This window comes from Tupaia chinensis, unplaced genomic scaffold, assembly GCF_000334495.1.
Source record: "Tupaia chinensis unplaced genomic scaffold, TupChi_1.0 Scaffold140301_1, whole genome shotgun sequence".
NCBI classification, from domain to species: Eukaryota; Metazoa; Chordata; class Mammalia; order Scandentia; family Tupaiidae; genus Tupaia; species Tupaia belangeri.
Genome location: NW_006200179.1, coordinates 2,747,370 through 2,770,497, shown reverse-complemented (window position 1 = coordinate 2,770,497; position 23,128 = coordinate 2,747,370). Strand labels below are relative to the sequence as shown.

The window sequence follows — 23,128 nt, the reverse complement described above, 5'->3', positions numbered from 1 at the left end:
TGTGTGTGTGTGTGTGTGTGTGTGTGTGTATGATGTGTAAGCAAATGAACCAAATTCAAACAGACCCCAGAAATAAGCTATTTGTTGTGTCCAGTTTGCAATTTTTCCTGTCCTCTAAATCAGCAGTTCTTCAATGGGATGACTTTTACCTTAGGGTTCATTTATCAATGTCTGTAGACTTCTCTTGTTATTTTCACCTGGGCGAGATGTGCTACTGATATGGATCCTGTTGGCTATCTAACTCTACTTTTTTTTAAACAATTATTTATTTTACTTATTTATTTAGATTTGAACAGAGAGGGACAGAATGTGAGAGAGTGAGAGGGAAAGTAGCAAACTACCAGGTCCGGGATTCGAACTGCAGTAGGAGTTGAGTGCCCTTACCCACCATGCCACTTGCTAGCCCCCTCTATCTAACTCTACTTCTAAAAGGTGCCTGGAAACAAAGTACTGATATCTATTCTACGTAGGTAAACTGCCTGCTTCAACAAGTTGTCAATCTCTAGGAACTAGGGAAAGTAATATAGTTGTTTCTAGTTTCCTTTGTCTGTTAACACCTGTTACCTCTGACTATATAGCCCTTATAACTTCCCCAAGATGGAGCCCAGACTTTGGAGTACGAGCTCCTCCGAGTCTGCCAGTGTAATGACCTGAGTTTTCCTACTCTCTGAGTGGCGTTTGGTTTCTTGGTGGTCTATTTTCTGCAACACTACCAGTGTCTAGAGAGTACAGATAAGGGATATCTCTAAACATCAAAAAACATATAGGACAGCTCCCATACCTCCCAATAAGTAATTATCTACTTTAAAATGTCAATTTTGTGAAAGATGAGAAACTAGGTTATAATAAACTATAATTTATCAATTATCACAAACGTTTGCATGTTAAATAGTTTGAATTATCTTGCAACCTTTTTACTGTTCTTATTTAGAAACATTTTGACAGGTAGTGCTCAGCTTAATTTCTGAACTACATACATGAGGGCTACAGAAAATCTTGAGAGCAATCATGTGACATTTACTAAGAAGATACTGAAGCCAAAGTCTCAGGGGATTTTGTTTGTGCAGGTCTTTTGTGAGCTACTGGGAAACATCTATCAGTGTGTTTATATGGTATTAATGTTACTGTGATTATAATTCATTATTATTATTATCTTATTATTGAAACAAAGCGATGGCTTAAGAGCAGGCTTAATACCATTATCACACTTGTCATATGTACTGCCATGTTGAATAAAACTATAATGACTGTATTTATCATCTTTTTATATTTGTGATTTGTTGTGACTTCATTTAGCAATTTTTTTTGTATTGCTGGAGGGCACACATGCTAGATAGACAATGAGAGAGAGAGGGAGAGAGGAAAAAAAAAAAGAGAGAGAGACAGAGAAATATCACCCACCGGTGGGGCATGAACACACCGCTCCCTTTTCCCTCCATTTCTCTATCTCATCAGGATTTTGGCAACATACGCACACATTCCCAGTATATTTTCTGGCCACTGGGGTTGAGATTTGAACTGTGGTCAGCCAGGTGCGATCCAAATTTGTATGCTTGTGCTTAACTGCCATGGTCAGCACTGGCCTTATTTCATAATTTAATGAAATATTTAAGTTTCTACGTGATGTAGAAGAAGCTATCCCTTCATGTCCTGTAGTTTCCTCCATAGGCTTACTCTGGAGATCACCTGGGGCTTTTCTGGACAGTTCTCAGGCATGACTATGGCTTCCACCTAAAGTCCTTCCTTTCTTTAGGACTTTTTCTGACTTCATGAATGTGCTCAGCCCACTTTTCTGTAAGAGGATAGGGAAGATTAGGGAAGATTAGAAATGCTTGGGAATTATGACCCTGAGAAACAGCTCTTAGTGAGGAATAGGAGTGGTGTGTACCTCAGCTTTCTTGCTTCTTGGGGCAGCATTCTGAGATATGATCTGAAATGTCTCCTGGAAGACCCAGAATTTGGTTGAGCACCAGTTTTTCTTTTATTTATTTATTTATTGAGAGGAGGTTTTTTTTTTTTTTTTTTTTTGCTATAGGGTGCATGCGCTCGCCAGACAGAGACATACAGACAGATAGCAAGAAATTACCCCCTAGGGGGGATGATCACGCTGCAATCCCTTCTCTTCCATTCTCCTCTTGGGATCTTGGGCATGCACGCACCCGTGCCCGGAATGAGTTTCAAGCCACCGGGTCCAGGACTCGAACCACTGTCAACTACATGGGAGTCCAGTGACATAGCTATTATGCTAACTGCTGGTCCCATAATTATTTATTTATTTGAGAGAGAGATTTTTGACATAAGAACTGTGCATTCGTCAGAGACATGAAGAAAGAGAGAAAGTGAGAAATCAACCCCCAGGGTGATGGCCAGGTCACAATCCTTTCTCCTTCATTCTCTTCTTGGGATTTTGAGCATGCATGCATGTGCACCTAGCATGAGTTTCAAGCCTCCAGATCCAGAACTTGAACCACAATTGGCTATGTGGGAGTCCAGCAACGTAACCATTATGTCATCTGCTGGTCCCAAGCCCCAGTTTCTCAGAGTGATGAGCCTATTTTTATGACTCCTACATTGGCTTTTTCTTTTCTCCATATCAAGTCCACATTGTGACTAGTAACTGAAACTAGGTGATTTAGAACCATAGATGTTATTCTACTCATGGCTTGGAGGTACTAAGTCCAGTATCCCTCTCTGGTGGGTATCTTCTAGCTGCATAACAATGTGGTAGAGTGTAGGAGAGCATGGTCTGTGTTCTGTGTATGCTTCCTAATCTCATTCCCTCTCCTTATAATATATTACCAGAGCTCAATCATGGGACCCTGCCTTAGTGACCTTGGTCTCTCTTCTTAAAGGCGCCACCTTTCAACACCATAGTTAGATCACGTTTGCACCCTTGTAATACCATTTCAATGGCTCAACACATGAATATTTGGGGGGAACATATTGAGATTATAGTACTGCCTCACCCTCACTGTGCTCATGAGATCACCTCTCAATATAAGCTAATTGTGCTTAAGCTCTTCTGGAATTCGTTTTGGGAAACCCAAGCTAAACATTTGTTTTTCTTTTCTTCTTCCACTTTTTTTTTGTCTTTGATAATCTTTTTTTAAGGTCCTTTATACTGGACAAACTTCAATCCTGATTATCTCTATTCTCCTCTCAAGGAGCAAATTACAGTTGATGATAACATGTATAGTATTGTCAACTGGACTGGTCCGAGTATTTAATGTTGTGTAAATTCTCTTTACTAGTCAAATGATGTATAGTGATTGAATGTTAAAAAATAATGAGAATAAATAATAATAATCTAGAAAAAAGGAAAGAAAATTATTAACAGTGAACTTTGAAAGCCCCTTCCTATACTAGGCAAACAGGAAGCTGGTGGGTATCACTGTTATAAACACATAATTTTCTTTAAAAGAAATACTGAGTTTTTATGACATGAGATAATCTGTCTACAAAATTAGTTGTTTTATATTAAGAAACCTATTTTAAAACTCTACCTACATCATTTGTTAGTAACAGACCTTCTGAGTGAAAGCACTGAACTATGATGCCATTTTGACCCAATTCATTCAACAGTCCTGCCCCTAAAGCTGTTGTTAAATTAGAGAAGCAAACCAACAAACCAAACAAAAACAGAAAGTATGTGTCAATTTGACTTGCATTCCCATAAACAAGAGCAATGCTCCTATAAACAAAAGGAGGTCGGAATTGGATGGGGATGTCTTCAATGGCTCGTGGGATTGGCAAAGGATTAACTGAACTCTTCCGTTCTGGGTCAACAGTCTGAATCCAGTCCAGGTTACTTGAATCCAAAAAAGTCATTATTATTTCACAACTGATTTATACACTTCGTGGAATGAGTCTGGTTTCACTCCAGATTTTGTAAGACAGGTGTGTGCAGCCTAGCATTCTCTCTCACACAGAGCAGTAATTGGCCCCCTTGTTAGCAGCCTCGACAGAAAGGCCAGGGATTAAATGAACATCGAAACTGAACTGCACTCACTAGAGCAGGCTTAGGAGCCTCAGTCCACTGGACAGACAGGATTGATAGCAAAGTAGCATTTTCCTTTTTCTGCCTTGCACTGTGTAGATTGACAGGAAAATTCAAAATACCAGATGTCAGCTTGCTATTTGTCCAGGGCACTTAAAACATTTTGAAAAGAAAAGGATTTCAAAGGAGCTTATCAAAAATTGCTTTTGGCGTGGAGCTCTGCTTGACATGCTTCAACATAAGAGTAAAATACCACAGCCGAGTTATAACCCCTGCATACCCAAGTTCATCATCTCAACACTGCCAAAGCCCACATTGATACAGTTTTCCTTCAGGAGCTTGGGTGAAAGGTGGGGCTTCATTCGATTTTCCTCTGGCTTCATGAAAGCTAATAGAGTGGTCATTTTGAACAGTTAGTACATTAAGAAGTAAAAAATGAATTTCAATTTTCATAATTAACTTGGGGTATCTTTAGGAGTGTGTATTATTAGTTTGTCCTAATGCAAAACTACCAACTGAAACTAATCTCCCTAATGAGGTTCATTTGTCCTTTGACAAAGCAATAAATAGTTTCCTCAAGAAAAACTTAACTAATAGTGTGGCCAGTACCTTATAATTAATTTTCTTTCCCAATCCTTGCAAGCATGAAAACAAACAGTAAATTTTTCATTTGTTCGTCTCTTTAAAACAACTGTTTAACAGAGATATGCTTGATTAATGGATTTAATTTGTTCCTTTCTTCTGCAGTCAGTTTTCATATTACATTGGTTATCAGAGGAGAGGACAAGAATGTGGGCATCCTCGTCTCTCTCCACTCCATCAGTGTCAGGGTTGGCTTCTAGCTCCGGGTCTGCATCTTTAACCTTTGTCGTCCTGCAGAATCTTTCATCAATCTGTGTTACAGTCACCTTGGGAAGAAAAGGCAGAAGCACTCAGTCAGCACTTACAGGTAGTAAAGTGTGTCATTATTTCTAACAAAATGCTGGCAGCAGTGCACCTTTCATTTCCAACTGAAATATGATTTGTGAGATCAGCAACCCAACTGTTAAAAAAGAAAAATGGAAGGTACCCGTTTGGTCACTACAAGGCCCTCTGCAAAAACCAACACAAAATACCTAATACTTCCCTGCATGCTGAGCACTATGAAATGACTGGGACTTGTTTTGCAAATTGAATATTATTGTCAGATTATGAAAGTACTTATGGATAGGTCAAATGCATCATAAAAAAATATCACCACAGTGATACTTAATACTGACCATTTTACAGTAGGGAACAAATCTCTGTGGTTCAGACCTGTAGTTCACTAGACTTTTCAGTGCAGTGTAAATAGTCATAAACTCTAGCTTGAAGGGTTTTTGTTATTTTTTTGAACATATGGGTAACATAGACCTTACAGAAAAATGGAGAAACTTTAAGGAATCCCTTTTGGTGGACAATTTTTCACTCTAACATGAAATTCAAAATTAAAACAATTTATGTGTAGAAAATTTTCTTATGTATAAATTTTCCAAGTGAATTGTCTTTTTCATTTTAAAATATAAAGATCTAAATGAGTACATTTAAAATATAGAAAATATAATGCTGGCAGGAACCAGCAGTTAGCGTAATGGCTATGTCGCTGGACTCCCACATAGTCGGCCACGGTTCGCATCCCGGACTGGGTGGCTTAAAACTCATGCCGGGCACATGTGCATGCGTGCCCAAGATCCTGAGAGGAGAATGGAGGAGAAGGGATTGCGGTGTGGCCATCCCCCCTGGGGAGTGATTTCTCGCTTTCTGTCTCTATGTCACTCTCTGTCTGTCTGGTGAGCGCACATTCCCTATAGCAAAACCTCTCCAAAAAAAATAAAAAGAAAGAAAAAAAAAGAAAATATAATGCTGGCAATGCAAAATAAATAAATAAATAAATAAAAATAAAACTTGTGCAATATTATTTTGGATATTGAGTTCCAATGTTTTAAAAAATTACCTTTCTTTTGGGCCAACAGGTGTTGTGATAGTTAAAGCAGAGGCTGGATTCCCACTGGTTGGCCATGGTTGGAGTCCCAGGCCTAGTAGTTTTAAGATCATGCCAGGTGCGTGTGGACACATGACCAAAATCCTGAGAGGAAAATAAAAGCCAAAGGATTGAGTCATGACAATCCCCCTAGTAGGTGATTTCTCATTTTCCCTCTCTCACTGTCCCCCTCCTTTCAGTGAGTGCATGCACCCTATGGCAAAAGCCAAAACAAAACAAAACACAACAACAACAAAAACTAACTAACTAAATAATAAAAAACCCTTTCATTTATGTAGTTGAGAATTTTTTTAACATTAAGTGCCTTTCATTATTTTCTTGCATCCTCATTAGAATTACAATATTTTGTGTAATAACTTCAAATTAATACTTTGAGGAATAACACAACAACTGATTTGGGTTTTAATGTTTCTATATTCATAGTACAGAAAATTAATTTATTCAACTTTCATTTTCCAGCCAGAATTGTGTAAACTGAGCTAGTTGATTATATATATATATTTATATATGTTGTTAGCTATTGTTTCCCCTCAATTAAGTCCTCTTAAAACAGGGAATAGTCAAATTTAATTTTTCTTCACAGATTGATATGGGCATCATCATTGTCTCATTTCTTCTTTAATTTTCTGAAGAATTATTTTATTTAACTTCATTTATTTATTTTAATTTGACCAGAGAGGGACAGAATGAGAAGGAGAGAATGTGAGAAGGCAAGCCTCCAGGTCCGGGATTGAACCACTGTTGACCATGTGGGAGCCCAGTGCCCTTAACCACCACATCACCTGACGGCCCCTTCTCATTTGTTCTTAGTATTAATGACCAAACTTCTTGTTTTCTTCAGGGGCATTCTCCTCATAACTTTTCTTGAAGCATCAATTATTTCATCACTCCTTAACTCAAGTTTCTTCATAAACTTGATGTTTGTTCTTCCTTCAAGTAGAGTTCATGTTGCTCTGATAGGGGATCTTTTCAAACTCATATCTTATCTTTTTTAATGCCTCAAACTAGATTCTGTTCTGACATGTTCTAACAAGGTAGTAAAAGTTTATGCTGGTTGAAAAAATTGAAATCCATGCATAGTTTCTTCATAATACACATTTTTCATGAGCTTTTAAAAGACTTCTCATACTGTCTGTCTTTACCAATAAATGGTGTTTTCTTGACATCTAATCTGCAAGTTTTTCTCAGCTCCCTCTCACCATGACCATATCCCTCAGGCACAGGAACAATACCTGGTACTGAGTAGAGCTCAGTGAACATGCATTGTTTGAATATATGTATAACTTGGTCATAAATAGCAAATAATATTTATAGTTTTAAATTACAAGTACCTTCTACTAGATATCAAATGAAAACTACTGTGAAAGACATTCTACATAATATATGAGGCAGCCTATACAAGAATATTTTACCCACTATATGCAAATTAATGTATTTATTTGCTAGTATATTTAAATTGTATATTTAAATTTAAATTATAAAAGTATCCCAGAAAACAGGCAAAAAATATTTTTTCTAAGGAAAAATTATAGGTCTAAAATGCTTCTGTTATTTTTTTTTATAAAGTAGACACATGTAGCAAAATATTGCATAGTTTTATAAATATGCCTATTATTTGAATTTCCCAAATTATTCCATCCCCAAATCTCTCTTACTCTCATCCCTTAGGTAAATGCTGCAAGAACCCTTCCACAATGTCTTTAAATTATAAAACTTTGTTTATGCAGCCCAGATAGAAGAGAGAGAGGAAAAAATCTCAGCAAACCAATTTTTATATTAAAATTATAACTTCAGCTGCTACCATAGATAGGAATTTTAATAGCAGATAAGAAAAACAAAATGAGGGAAGCTTGTTAGTGTTCTGATACAGTCTGTTGAAAATACGAGACAATTTTGTCTGAGTAATTTAAGAGAATAGTTTATTCAGCTCACAGTATGGAGGTCCAAGGTCCAGAGGCCACATCTGGTGAGGGTTCTCTGCTCACACTACCTGGCAGAGGACAGGAAAGGGTGTATCTGTGTCCTGGTCTGATTCTCTCTCATTTTAAACCGACAAAAATCAATCATGATGGTCCCACCTTGTTGACCTTCATCCTAATCTCTTTTAATAGGGTACAGCTTCTAATACTAGTTAGAATAGTCAAATTAAAATTTCACTCTCTTAGTCTTATCACAATCAAATTTCAACACATGAATCTGGGGGTGAGGGAAGATATGATATCCAAACTACAGCAATTACTAGGAGAAGACAGTCTTCAATAAATCTACTTGTTTTATTTATTACTTTTTTTTTTTTTTGAGAAATTTTTGCTATAGGGCACATGTGCTTGTGGAGAAACAAAAGAGACAGAAAGTGAGAAATCTTCCCCTGAGGGAGGTGACCATTTCGCAATCTCTTCTCCTTCCTTCCCCTCTTGGGATTATTGGGCACACATATGCACCTGGCATGAGCTTCAAGCTGGCAGGCCTGGGACTCGAACCATAGTCAACCATGTGAGAGTCCAGCACCTTAACCACTATACCATCTGCTGGTCCCAATACTTGTTTTAAATCAAGGGAATCTATAAAACTCTTTCCAGTTCAGTACATGCTTAATAAGAGGAATATCTAGGTCTTTGTTATAATTTCAGATTGTTATTTAGTCCTCAGCAGTTTATAGAAATAAAAGAAGCCCAAATAAAGTTCAAATGTTTTTGTTCAGTAAAGCCTCAGGCTTCCCTTTGAGATTTCACCCCCTTCTGTTATCTTTGGGTAGACCTCTGTGTTGTTCCACCCAGGCTTCTGTTCTCAGTTCAATTTCATTCAGCTCCAGCTGGACATATTTACTTTTTTTTTTGGATATATTTATTTTGTCCAAGATCTGCTGTTGACTGCTGCCAGCATTATTCTTTCTTTCTATGTTTCCCTTCCAATTTTCAGAAAAATTGTTATTTCATTATTGCATTTTTTGTTTGCTTTTGTCATAGGACACTTGCACTTGCCAGACAGAAACAGAGAGAAACAGAGAAGGAAAGTGATAAATCACCCCCTGGGGTGTTGGCCACACTGAAATCCTTCTCCCTATTCCTCCTGGGATTTTGGGCACACATGCACATGTGCCTGGTGTGATTTGCAAGCCATCAGGTCTGGGACTCAAACTGTGGTTGACCATGTGGGTGTGTTTAAACAAAATCACAAAAAAAAAAAAAAAGCCAAAAAAAAGCTATAGTTTACATTGGATTCTACCAAGTCAACTTGATTTTGGATCATTGACTATCCAGACTGTACCACCTGCCTATCATCTCTGACACCAGTGCTCATTGCTCATCTTCCTGGAGTAAATGCCTTCTACAAAAGTAGGCAAAGGTATCCCAAAGCATTGAAGATGTGACAAACTAGGACAAAAGGAAGCTGTATTAAAGGATACTTCAAAGGCAAAATAATATACACAAATACAGTTTTGCTTCCAATACAGATAATTACATTAAACTACAACAAAACTTGACCCATTAGAATCACAACTTCTTAAACATAATCTCTTGCTAATTATCATTTATATTGCCTATAATAACAAGATCTGGCAAATAATAACATTTTAATGCTAGGGTTTGAACAGAACTTTTCCTATTTTTATTTTATTCTGCATACATATAATTTTTGTAATTACTTAAAGCAGAACTCTCAGAAAATTTAAATAATTATTTTTATACAAATATAAAATAAGCATACATTATTTTTTAACTCATTAATTAACAAAGAAATCAATAAAAGTTTAAAATTAGTAAAATACATTTTGAATCAGATATTTACATTCCATACCTGTTAAAATTCATTTGCATTATAATGAGTGAGGATCATTTGACACTGTGACTTGGAAGAATTTGTTTTACTCAAATTCTATAAGGTAACTTCTAGTAAATCTCTTAGTTAAAGACATTCAAAAATACTCACCTCATAGCATCAGGTGATCCCCAAACAGGTACTACACAATAACCAGCATTTCATTGAAAGCAAGCCCAATAATCTATTTTGCCCATTGTCAGAACTGTAACAGTTTTTCCTAATTATTTTTATATTTAAAAAGTATTTGTAAATAATTAAATTAATCTGTTGTTTTCATAATTGCATGAAAATTTGAGCTTATCTCAATCTTTTTCTTGGGAGAAAAATGATTTCCCCCTTTTGTTTTCCCCTAATTTTATAATGGACACTATCTTTATTGCTTCTTTTCTTTGCATTTCATGTAAGAATATTGAAATATCTTAGACATGATACATATTGTCTTAAGAAAATGTGTTTTTTTAAAAACAATTGAAAATTACTTAAGCTGAGAAGTGTCCCATAGCTGACCCTTCCCTGAAGAAGGAAAGTAGGTGTGAAAGGGATAACACCGATGTGCTCTCAAACTCCAGAGAAAGGAAGGCGTTGTGTGAAGACAACAATGTGCTCTGTGCTTGATGTGCTCGAGGGGAACAAAAGTAATTCAGATCTCTTTGAATTCTGAAACAGTGTTAAGCCCAACTGGAGAATCGAATCAGTACTATCACAGGGAGTCACCAAATTTACTTGAAAACCCCAATGTACAGGTTAAGCCATGGAAGCTGAACATTTCTTTAATTTCTGGGTTTTAATGGGTGAGATAAAGTAGTAAGAGAAATCTCATTCTGTTTGGCTCAGACACAGGACCTGTTTAACACAATAGGCATTTGATTATTAAGCCTGGGATAAGAAATGGAGCCACCTCTTGGGACAAAAAGGCATTTTTGTGTTGTTGTGATTACTTGACTGTTTAAACGCACATGTGTCCTTCAGGCCATACAAGCATGTGAATATGTTTGCTACATTACTGCTTGTCTAGAAAGTGATGAAGCAAGGTAAAACAGAATAATAATAAGGTTGCATGAAATAGTTGTGGATGAATAGCTAGGATCCTTTATGAAGGTATCCAAAATCTAGGACAGAAAGGAAAAACATTATGAGATAAGCCCCGGGCTGTTAGGGTTTCAATTTGTCACCTAGAACTAGTGAGGGTACTACTGAGAATAAAGTACATTTAAATGCTACCGGTAAGTAAAATAGAATTAATTTAATAAGCTACAAAGAAGGCCAATTCTTTTTACAACTTTATGAAAAATTTATAATTTATACACTTTACCAACTATCAGAAATAAAGAATAAGTAACTGTAAATTAAAATGGAACATCGTGAGCTCATTATTATAAGTAATTTATTTTCTGACCCCTGGTATGACCTGTGTATTAATAGTTACTTGCTTTTTTACTGGTTTTAGAAATTGCAGTATGTATGTACGTATTTGGTCTTGTCACTTTCAAAGAACAATAAATGAAAGGAAGTAACTAGTGAAGAAAGAATGATATAAAAATCCAGAAATAGTCTACAAATCTTTTTATATTATTATTACCATTAAGCTATATCCTTGCTAAAATTTTCATTGTCTTATAGAGTGTGTACATTTAGAAGATGTGGTACTCACTGTTGGGGCTCAGAGCACAATACCCTAAAGTATGACGCTTTGACATGCTGAATGCTTTGAATGGGTCTCAGAAGCAAGAACTCTAATCTCCTGATTTTCTGTCTCTCAACCCACCTTTTCCTTGCAACAAGTCATAGAATTGAAGATTACTCTCCCAAAGGCATGTCATAAAAACAAAACTCCTTACTGAAAAGCAAACCATAAAATGCAGAAAGGTTATTCTCTTTTTTTCCTTCTCTCTTAAAGACCCTCATTCCAGAAGAATTCAATGCTACACCAGGGAGGAAGAAATGCTACACAGAAAGATAAAAAATAATCTGCTCAGTCTTGCTGGTTTCTCCTTTTGGTCTATTATCATTAAATCAAACCCTTTGTTCAATTACATGGCTGTTCTTTGTCCAATCTAGACATGATAATTGACATTTTCTTCTGGGTCTTTGAAACTTCATTTACGAAGTTTCCCATATCATGTATAAGTTTGATTAGATCATTGTTTATGCTTTTATCTTGTTAACCCGCTCTTTGTTATAAAGGTGTTGAATGTGAACATTCTGATGGGTAAGGAAAGGTATCACTCCTTCCTGCCCTTCTTACACACGATTGCCATGAGTAAAAGACAATTGGTATTTCCATAACGTATAACATATCATCATCTTCTTTAAGGTAAGGATCAGCTAAATAAATATCTGTTTAGTAAAACTATGGTATATGTCTATTAATTCTAGAACCCCTTTTGTAAACATTGATCCCAATAATGAGTATATTACTTCAACATGGATTACTGAATTTTTCACTATTATGTTAAAATTTTGAATATAAGACATAATTCTCAAAGATATGACATAAACCCACAATGAGCTTGCAAATAGTGTATTACTATCAATTGAAAATAAAGTAATTAAACAACAAGTAAATTATTAAGAAATGACCCTGATTCCAAAGATAAAATATAACTCAGGTATTAGTAAAGTCCCTGCATGAAGTTGACAATTACTCCTGAAAAATCTCAAAAATGTCCTTTTTTTTTAAATATAGGAATTATCAGTAATTTCATCTGTCTGAAAGATGAAAGGAAAATATGTCATAAATGCCCAAATGAAAGGAAATAATTTTCTTGGTCTGAAAATTAGCTCTCATAAAACTTGAGAATTGCTTTTTATTTTAATTCCCTCTCTTTCTCTCTCTCTCTCTCTCTGTGAGGGGTTTCATTTTATAAGGACAACATCTTAATTACCTTATTGTGGTTACTAAAGTTGTATTGGGAATGCACATTAAACTAAAATGTCTTCAATCAATATTAAATTTGAATGCTTATAGAGAAAACCCAAGAAACTCATTAAAAAATGGAACAGCAAAGAAATATAACAGATTGATTCCTTCTTAAGACTCTGACTTCACAAATTCAAATGTTTGTGATACAAATGAACTTTCTGTAGATTACATGAAGTAGCAAAGTAAATGGACATATTTTGGAGATCATACATAACCAGTGGAGACTTCATGCTTAGGGAAAAAATAAGAATTTGAAATGCTCTGAACTGACAACAAATTGTAAGTAAAGATGATGTCATTTGGAGAAATCGGTTTCATGATTCACAACATGACTCAATGGTTACAAAGACAGTCATTTAAATAAAATTGCTCACATGAGATGATAAAATATTTTATGATATATAAGTGAAAACTATAATTTGAAATTGATATGTCAGGAAAATTATACAAACTTTGAAAATAAGGTAAAAAGGGTAATTAACACATCCTTCAATGTCAAGGGCTCAAAAGACACCAAAGAATACTCTTAGAGATGTATTTGTGATATACTTACTTTGTTTACTATTTTTTTAGAGAATTATTTAATTTAGTTTATTATTAGTTTCTAAAAATTTACCAGAGAAAGAAAGCACGTGTATGAGAGAGGAAAAGTGAAAAAGCAAGCTGCCAGGTCCGGGACTCTGACAGCAGTTCACCATGTGAGAGTCCAGTGCCTTAACAACCACACCACCTGCTGGCCCATGTTCTTTACTATTTATTAAAGGTCTTAAACATAATAAGGTTCATTACAAACTTAGACTTTTATATGATAAAGTTGCAAATATTTTTCAAGCATGTTATAGAATATACTGAGAGAGAAAGACAATTCTGATGACAGCTTCCTCCCCATTTTCCTTTGATTCAGGTGTGCTGTTGTCCTACAAATCCTCCATCTTTTCACAGTCTCTGTTCTCTGAGAAGTCTCCCTTCTGGTCATCCTTCAGAGTCTTCAGGAACTCACTCTTCCTGTCAGTGGTTTTGTGGGTCAACTTTATCATACAAGAAAAGCGGGTCTCAATTGGAGAAGTGGTACTGGAGGGACTCTTTGGGAGAACTTAGAACTGTGCCACCAGTCAGTACCATTGGTTTGGTAACAGAGACTGGGCTGGTAAAAGAGGACTCTCTGCTACAGCAAAAGAATTCATATTTGTATTCCATTTGGTTAGATTTCCATGCATTGGGCTTGGAAGCAGATGGTGCAGACTTAGGAACCAGGTTCTCATAGACATTTGGAACCATTGTTGATGATTTGTTCCCATTTGCGTGGTGAGATACTGGTGAGGTGAATGCAGTGGAGAAGGAAGCAGCAGGATCTTCTTGGGAAGGCTTTTTGATAACTAGCAATTTAGAGGGTTGTTTGGCATGAGGTGGGTTTCCCACACTCCAGAAGGGGCCCCAGTACGTCTATATAGTTGATTCTGTGCCAGCTTCTGGATTCGAAATAAAGTCTTCCTCTTCAAACTGCAACTTTTCTACCTTATCTTTCTTTTCTTCCCAAATCTCCATAGGTGACTTTCTGGAAAGGCACAAATTTTCAGGGAGTGGAAGCTGCCATTCCAGTGTCAATGGTTCCCTGAGCCGCCTCCACTATTCTGGCTTATGCCATCATAACCTCAGGAAGCGCCATGCCAACCAGATACGCTCCCTGTGATTCCAGTATCTGCTCTTTTAGAGACACAGGAGTCCACAGAATCATGCAGAACAGCGAGCGCTGGTGCCAGGAATCTCCTGTAGTTCTTAGGAGTCCATCGTTAAAAAAGCCATCAGAGGAATTAGGTCAATGACGGATGGCTTATTGCAAATTGACCTTCTGCTCGGATAGGTGCTCTTTGTGTTTTTCAAAGGTGGCTGTAGGTGACTTTGCTGACTGTGGCATTGAGAAATTTAGTCAAGCAGGAAAGAAGTCATGCTCCACCATTTTGGTCCAGTATCTCTTTTCAACCAGGTGAGGCATCCAGCCTCACGACCAGGATCCCAGAATGTAAAACTGCGTGGTCCTGTTTCCCAAATTCATTGAGTCTGCTAGCTTGGAGCTCCTACGAAGTTTTCTTGTTATAAGCGTGCTTACATAACCTGGCAAGCACCAAGACACCAGGCTCCGCGAAGCTCATTCTCTTCATCCCCTCAATTGCTCATCTTAAACTATCTAGAGTCCTTGACTCCTTTCCAAAGGGGAAGAAAGGAGAAGGAGAAAGTGGGATATAAAAGCATGTGTTACATTTTTAAAAAAGGAGGAAGGGGAAAGAGCTAAGTCTACATTCACCTCATACAGCTTCCTTGACTTATGGCACTATGACGTTGTTTCAATAGGTAACACGTGGACCTTTCACAGGAGCAAAAGCATTGCTTGTAAGAAGGTCATAGAAGACAGGTAAGCTCACATGTGGGCAAATAGTGTCACCAAAGTGACAGAGCAGAAATATTATATGAAAACACTAGAAAATATAGAAGCAGTCAGCTACAGTGTTCATACACCCTCTTGACAAAGTCCTTAACATACAAATCCCAGTATTCTTACACAACTGCTGATAAAGTGTGCACATAGGTATTTACCTTTGTCTTAACCTTCAAAATCTAAGGATATAAGAAATCTTGAAAAAAAAAAATCAGACAGGAACTTTTTTCTCCATAGAAGAGCTGCTTTCAAGGCAAATTTCTTGGTATAAAATGCCTAAATGTATATTCTTCTTATTTGGTATTTCCTATTTATAAATTGAAAGCAAAATTTTATAAAGTAAAAGATAGCAAGTAAGGGGTAGTTGAGGAGAAAGATAGTTCCAAAATGAGGTTTTATTCTCTCTAGTTTTCTGTGTTTCACTTGTACTGCCCCTTCCCAAATACTGAACTAAGCTACTAGAAGGTGATGAAGAGCTGCTTCAATAAAGGAATCACTTATTATTTTGGATCCATTCTTTAGAAGGCCATATGAATTTATTACTCTTCCACTCCTTCCTTCATCTGTACATGTCCTAGAGGCTCCAATCCCCCAGAGATTCTTTCTAATATCAAAATGAGGAAACTAAAAACAAACAAAAAAACAAACCTTCTTGTTTTTAAGCAAAAATATGATGATGATAAATCTTTATGGTCAACATTTTGAAATATCATAAATAAATAAAAGTGAAAGGTCTGAAAAAATTATGCATTAGAAAAGGAGGAAATAATAATTACAGTAGCAGAAGTATATATTCTTGAAAACACTATACCAAAAAGTTAAATAATGGACATTATGTTATCAGTTAGGTACCATAAAGTTTAAGATTCACATCTGAGACAATGAAAAAGCTGGAGGATAACTGAACTGCAGAAAGCACTGGCTATGAGGGGCAAAATAAAAGTGAAGATAGAAAGAATAAGAAAATGACAAGTGAATAACATAATAGTTACATCAGAAATAAAGTTCGGAAATGTCTTTGACACTCCAAGATAGGAAAGATAAGAATTAAAAATTACTGGGACTAGCAGATGGCATAACAATTACATCTCTGGACTCCCATGTGGTTGTTCGCAGTTTGAGTTCCAGACCTGGCTACTCAAAATTTATGCTGGGCACGTGTGCACGCATGCCCAAGGTCCCGAAAGGAGAATGGCAGGTAAGGGATTGTGGTATGACCATCCCCCCTGGGGGTGATTTCTCACTTTCTGTCTCTCTTTGTTCCTCTGTTAAGTGCATGCACCCCTATGGGGGAAAAATATCTCTGAAAAAAAAAAAAAAAACAAAGATTATGAAGAAAGAGAAGACAGAGATATATGAAAGAAAACAGAAATCTGACATTTGAAATTCAGAATACTAGTATTCTTCTGAAGAACAGTTTGTACAAACAAAAACCTCAATAATCAAGTATATACTTAAAACAAGTCAGCAGCACAGAAGTAAAACACTCTGAGCACTGGACGCACTTGGAAAAGTCCAAGGTTCACATCCCGAGATCTCCCTGTGCATTCAGGGCATGCATACGTGTGCCCAGTCTAGGCTGGGAAAACATGTAAAGGGTCTGTTAGGAGTGCATTTCTCTTTATATATATCTTTCTCTCTCTCTAACCCTCTGTCTCTCAATCTCCCCCATGGAGTGAATGAATTTATAAATAAATAAATATATATATGAAATTAATATTCCTATAATAAAGAAACATTTTCTAAATATAAGAAGGGATTTTTAATTATAAGGTAAAACTAAGAGATCCACATATAAAATTAAACTTATAGGCATACACATTTTAAATATTCATCATATATAAAATACAAATTTATCTAGAATCAAAATATCAAAAAGAAAAAAGAATCTACAAATAACGAATAAACAGGCTGGTTGAGTCATAAATATACTTCATTAAAAGCCAGAACACAACAGAGGGGCCAGAGGTTTGAGAGTATAACAGTGTATTCCCAAAAGTATTATAATTACCAGATTCATTGTTTATGATTTTAAAAGATAAACACAGATATTTAAGAACATAGTCTACATCAATCGGAGTCTCAGAAGGATGGCATATGTGGGAAGCCTTACCTCTTATCTCCAAAGGTTACTCTCTCTGCCAAAGTTTCTGTGCTTTACTCTTTGAAATACATATTTTTCAATACTGAATTATTTTAGGTATAATAGAACTTACAAGACCATACTTCCTACAGTATAGACTATTCTGGGGTTGAAAAGGTTTTGGGTTTTGACTATGACATTCTTTTTTTTTTTTTTTCTTCTTTTCTTTACTGCAAAACAGGAAGCTTTTGGACCCTTTTATTAACACATTTTAAAAGCCATCCTCCAGTCATCTGGCAGACAACAGTAGACATTTCTACTCCTTTCCAAAGACAAAAACTAACTTAGAGAGTACAATCTAAAACTATAATATGGAAAGAAATAATATTCAGAATATTCCTTAACTTGTCACCTCTACATGATAAAGTTAGTAATTTATATTTTGGAGAAACAAAGATCTTCTCTATCCCCTCTATTATTTGGTAGAAGTAATTGCAGATCACATTAAAGGCATAATTTTCACTTTTTTCATGTACAAACATTTGACTACTGCATGGAAAAATTAATGAGTTCATATTGATAAAAAGAAGAGATGTAGACTCCATGAGGATTACTCAAAAAAGTTTAAATACTTAAGGAGTCAGAAGGAAATCAAGATGGTCAAAAGACGTGGCAATATGATCAGAGTCATTTTCCAGAGGAGGTTCCCATTTCCTGGCCTAGACAAAGCGTAACTATTAGATACATCTTCTAGAGAATAAGTCTGAGACATTAAGAACATTTTAGGTCCTCTAGATACACTATTGCTACTATCCAGGCCCAGGCTTGTCTGGATTAAGCTGATGAAAATAAGCACAGATATGATTTTGTGCTGGGGACCACATTAGCTGGTCCAGGTATACGTGGTTAATCTTTGGAAATGAGCAATATATTACAACTAAAAAGAGTCGTGGAGTAACAGGGCACAGAAGCATAAAATCAGTTTGTAATTATTACTCTCACCTTCCACTGGCTAACAGGATCCAAGGACTTTCCTGAACTTTGACCAAGAACTATACAAAAGATGTTACCCAGATATTTTCAGGATTATATTAATAGGTTCTCAAAGTAGCCACAGTGTTGCCCTAAATCTCGCTTGAGATTTCCTAGAAATATACATATATATATATATATTTTTTTTTTCTTTTGAGTTTGCCATAGGGCTCACTAGAGACAGAGAGAAAGTGAAAGAGAGACAGAGAAAGTGATATATCACCCTCAGGGGGATTGGCCATGTTGCAATCTCCATTATTCTCCTCTTGGGATTTTGGGCACACAAAGCATTTGTGCCCAGAGTGATTTTCGAGTCACATGATGCAGGATTCAAACCATGTAGTTGGCCATGTTGGATCCAGCCGCCTTAACCTTCATACCACTGGTTGGCCCAATAATTTTTAAAAATAGGCCATAAACATATAATTAACTGATTACTTAACCCATAAACAATCCTACTCCAGTTAATTTAAAATGGTAATTTTGAAGAATATTTACTGACAGTAACATTTTTATGTTATAAATTTAGGCTAAAAAATGCAGTTCCATTGTGCATGTACATATGCTGCTTCACTTATGGTGTTATAAATACCACTGGAAAATTGAAAGTTGAACCCTAGTAACTTGGGAACTGTATATATAATGTATATTTCCTCTGTATGTGTCTGAATATTTTACTAATTGTCCTTGTGAAGTGTTAAGAATGTTTTAGAACAGTTCATACCTTGATGTTCTGCATTTTATAAAATAAGTGTGTTCAAATGTATAATCAGAAAGCATAATATATTATTTATTAATATATTATATTAAATTTGGAGTCTATAGTGGACCTATTTTATTCATGTAATGAATGAAACGGAACTGCACAGTTCAGCATGAAAAGAAAATTCACTATTTGTATTGCTATTATATACTTATGCTAATTAAGTATTTCACTCAGCTTACATTTAATTGTCTTTGTAAAATAATCTGCTAAGGACCTTCAAAATCATAGTGCTAAGTAGTTTATAATTACTTGGTGTGGACTACTTACTGCTTAATAATGAACTAGGAGAGCAAATAGTAGATGGGTGCTTGGTTTACCGCATTATCGTGCGAGTTAGCAAAGCTCTTTGAAGGAATTTTTGTGTAATTGACCTATGGTTTCTAATTGACCACAGCTCAGTATTATTCATTTACATTTAAAAATATAACACAAATTTAGTCAGCACTAATGCCTATGCTGTATCCTAATTGGTTACTTTGTTTGCATGATATACACTGCAGGAAGCTGTGGCTCAGACTTTCCAAAAAACATAGCTGATAGCGATCCCTCTGAGAGCCTGCATGGTAAGGATGCTTCTAGGAATTTGGGGAGCAAATAGAAAACTGAAGCCAATACCTGTCACTGGAACCAATTGCTCCTATCAGGACAAAGGACCTATCTTGGGGTGATGACAGGAGCAGAAAACAAACATGGAGAAGCAAGTCACTGCACCTTCTACCAGATGTCTGATTTCCGTTAGTTCACTATATTTGAAAAACTTGACAAGGAATCTATCTGCTGGGAAAGGAAAAATGTGCAGTTGTAAGGTCTCAGCCCTAATATCACAAAGCAGAGTTGAGTAGAGGAAATAACTGGTAAATGAATGAAAAATTTCAGTCAAGAAAGGAAAGGACCTTTTCATGCTTATTATATATCGGATGCAGAAGACGTTTAATCTTTTATTGATTATGCATTCTTGTAGACTCTTCTGTACCTGTGTTTGCTTATATCTTTACTCACTAATGTTTATAGTAACATTTATTTTAGAGCAAGTTTATTGTCATAGAAAAAAGTTCTTGAACGACAAGTTTAAGCCTTTCTCATTGTGTGCTAAGCAACAGGGGTACTCTCTTAACTATTTTCAGCCCTATCTTCTTCCTCTCTTGTCCTAGGAGTTTAGATTGTATTTATTCATTTATTTGCTTATTCCAGCAAACATTTTTGAGCTCTTAACACGTGTGAGGCTTTTGCCACATTGTGAGATATTACAATAGTGAATGGCATCCAGCTTCCTTGAAGGCACTTAGAGAATAAAGAAGATAAAAAAATTAAACTGCCCGAAATTCTACTGGAGATAGTTCCCTGTGGTGTCAAATGCATATTCTACATGATAAAAGAAAATAATCTAGTTGTTCTGAGGATTGTGGATTATTGTTAAGCTGATTAACTGGCATCTATACTTGTCTAAAGTTCATAAATTAATCTTACCATCAGTAAAATATTAGCCTGAATCATTCTACTTGAGAGACATCCAGACATTACAAATGTATGATGAATATATTTTTTAACACATCATCCTTATATTTTACAGAAAAATGTGGTACCAGAGCAATACAAATTGTGACACTGTGAAAAACAAAATAAGTTGCATGCATAACAAAAATTATAACACATTAGAATAGGTTCATGTTTTCTATGTCATCAAATTTCTATAGTCATACATAATTTAAAATACATAAATATATGTGAGAGCTGTAATAACTCAATATTAACTCCAATGAATAGCCTACGTTTTAGAATTATAGAAAATATAATAGATTTCTCAGAATCAGGTTGTATTAACACTATTATTTCTACATGAATAAACTAATAACCCATTATCTTATCCCATTTTCCATTTCCTTTCATAGTCCTGCCTCTTTTATAGATCTTAGAAGTGATGATAGTATTTGAAATTATTTTGTCTAGTCTCCCATTTTCTTAGACGTGGTTACATGACTTGCTTTGCTAAATAAGATGGTGAACATACTTAAACTACGCATTCTGATTGGAAGATCATAGAAACATTTTGAGTTTCCAAATATGGAGGTGAAGAGGAGAAGAGAGGTTAAGAAGTCCTTGATTGTGAGTCAGGTTCTAGGGCCTTCTTAATTTGGTTCAAATTGTTCAGCATGTCAAAGTGCCAATCTTTTTTTTTTTTTTTTGAGAGTTTTTTGCTCTAGGGCACATGTGCTTGCCAGACAGACAGACAGAGAGAGATAGAAAGTGAGAAATCACCTCCCCAGGGGGGATGGCCATGCCACAATCCTTTCTCGTCTATTCTCCTCTCAGGATCTTGGGCACGCATGCACATGAACCCGGCGTGAGTTTGAGCCACTGGGTCCAGGACTTGAACCACGGTCAACTACATGGAAGTCCAGCGACATAGCCATTATGCTAACAGCTGGTCCCTGAAATTGCCGATCTTTTGTGGTATTGTTTTCTGAGCCTCAAATACCCTTGACTCGGAAAGGCTAAAACTTGAGGATTAAGGCCATCTTGTATTATAACAATATTGACTCCATACTGAAACACTAGACAGCATCATCAAGAAGATATGTCCTCTTTAGAGTGGGGAGAGTTGTTATAGGAAGTCAAGCTCAAGTACATCTGGCTTTCCATACTTTACGTTACATTATATTTTAGAAATACAAAGAATGTCATTTGGATGAGGATGTTAAATATTTTGAAATTTAAGATAAAATATCAATCCAATACAATATAAAAACAATATAATAAATAATAATAAAGTAAAATAATAATACAATGCTGAAGCACATTAAGTACTTTTGAAGAATTTGAAGACTGAGTATAGAAGATTCTGCAGAACTGAGTGCCCTAAATGTATAGTATAGTTTTTCCTTGCTTAATATATACGAAGAATCTGTACGTTACAGCAGAAACTGAAAGAATGAAGGTTGTAATAGCAGGGAAGCCAACTGTAGATACTAGAGACAGTATAGAAGGAGGTGGTAGTAGGGAGTAGGTAATAGAGGGTGGCAGGGAGGGGATTAGAGAAACAAACAAAACATTTCATAGACACAAAAATAAAGAGTTGGTGATGATAATGTAATGGTAATGCCTTTTACTTGACTAATATACAGCATATTCATACTGGAAAGAAAATGTTGCACACTGAAAAGATGGACAGTGATTAAATGTAAGTTTAAAAAAATGAGCCTAGCAGATGAAGTAACAGTTTCATCGCTGGACTCCCACATGGCTGGCTGCAGTTTGAGTCCTGGACTTGGTGACTTGAAACTCATGCTGGTTGCATGTGTGTGTGTGTACCCAATAGAATGAAGGAGAGGGATTGTGGCATTTTACCGTCTCTGTCTCTCTCTCTCTCTCTGTACCAGAACAAAAATGTAAACAAAAAAAATATATAAATGATATAGTTTGACTTTGAATCTGAAAGTTCCAGTACTCTTAGTAGACTCTGAAACAGTACCTTTTATTGGAAAAAAAGAAAAAGCATGACTATCAACTATTTTCTTGACTATTCAAAAAGATTTAGCTGAACTTAACGTTCTGTCTCAGTAACCATAAAACTACCTGAGATTTAAAATTTAGATAAATTCAACCTAATAATGTAATGAATATATTTTGTACGTAGCTTATGATCACCTGTTACCACATAACAAAATGACAGAAAGTGAGTGAAAGAACAAGAATCTTTTAATGAGCTTTTATGTGTATGCATGTGTTTAACTTTTAATGTATTTAAAATCACATGTATTTCCTAATTTTTTTTTTGAGGAGAATAATAATATCTACATTGCTTAGACATATTGGTTAAAATAAATTCCTTTAATTGAATTTGGTTATGGATTTATTTTAAAATGTTCTGAGTGCTCTTGAAATACAGTTAGAGTAAGAAATTCATGAGACATCTTGGAAGTTTACACTTTCTTCTGAAAGAAATAAATAGAAAAACATTTGCTTCAGTGAATAATGCAACTATATGTTGTATTTACTTTTTTTTTCCTGTTATGTTCTCTTGCTCTTGTTGTGGCAAATAGTTTTTAAAGTA

At 35.7% G+C, this 23,128-nt stretch overlaps 1 pseudogene; it reads right to left on the bottom strand.

Annotated features, from left to right (window-relative positions):
- Positions 1 to 581: 581 nt before the first annotated feature.
- Positions 582 to 14,719, bottom strand: LOC102481085 (vasculin-like protein 1; annotated as a pseudogene).
- Positions 14,720 to 23,128: the final 8,409 nt, after the last annotated feature.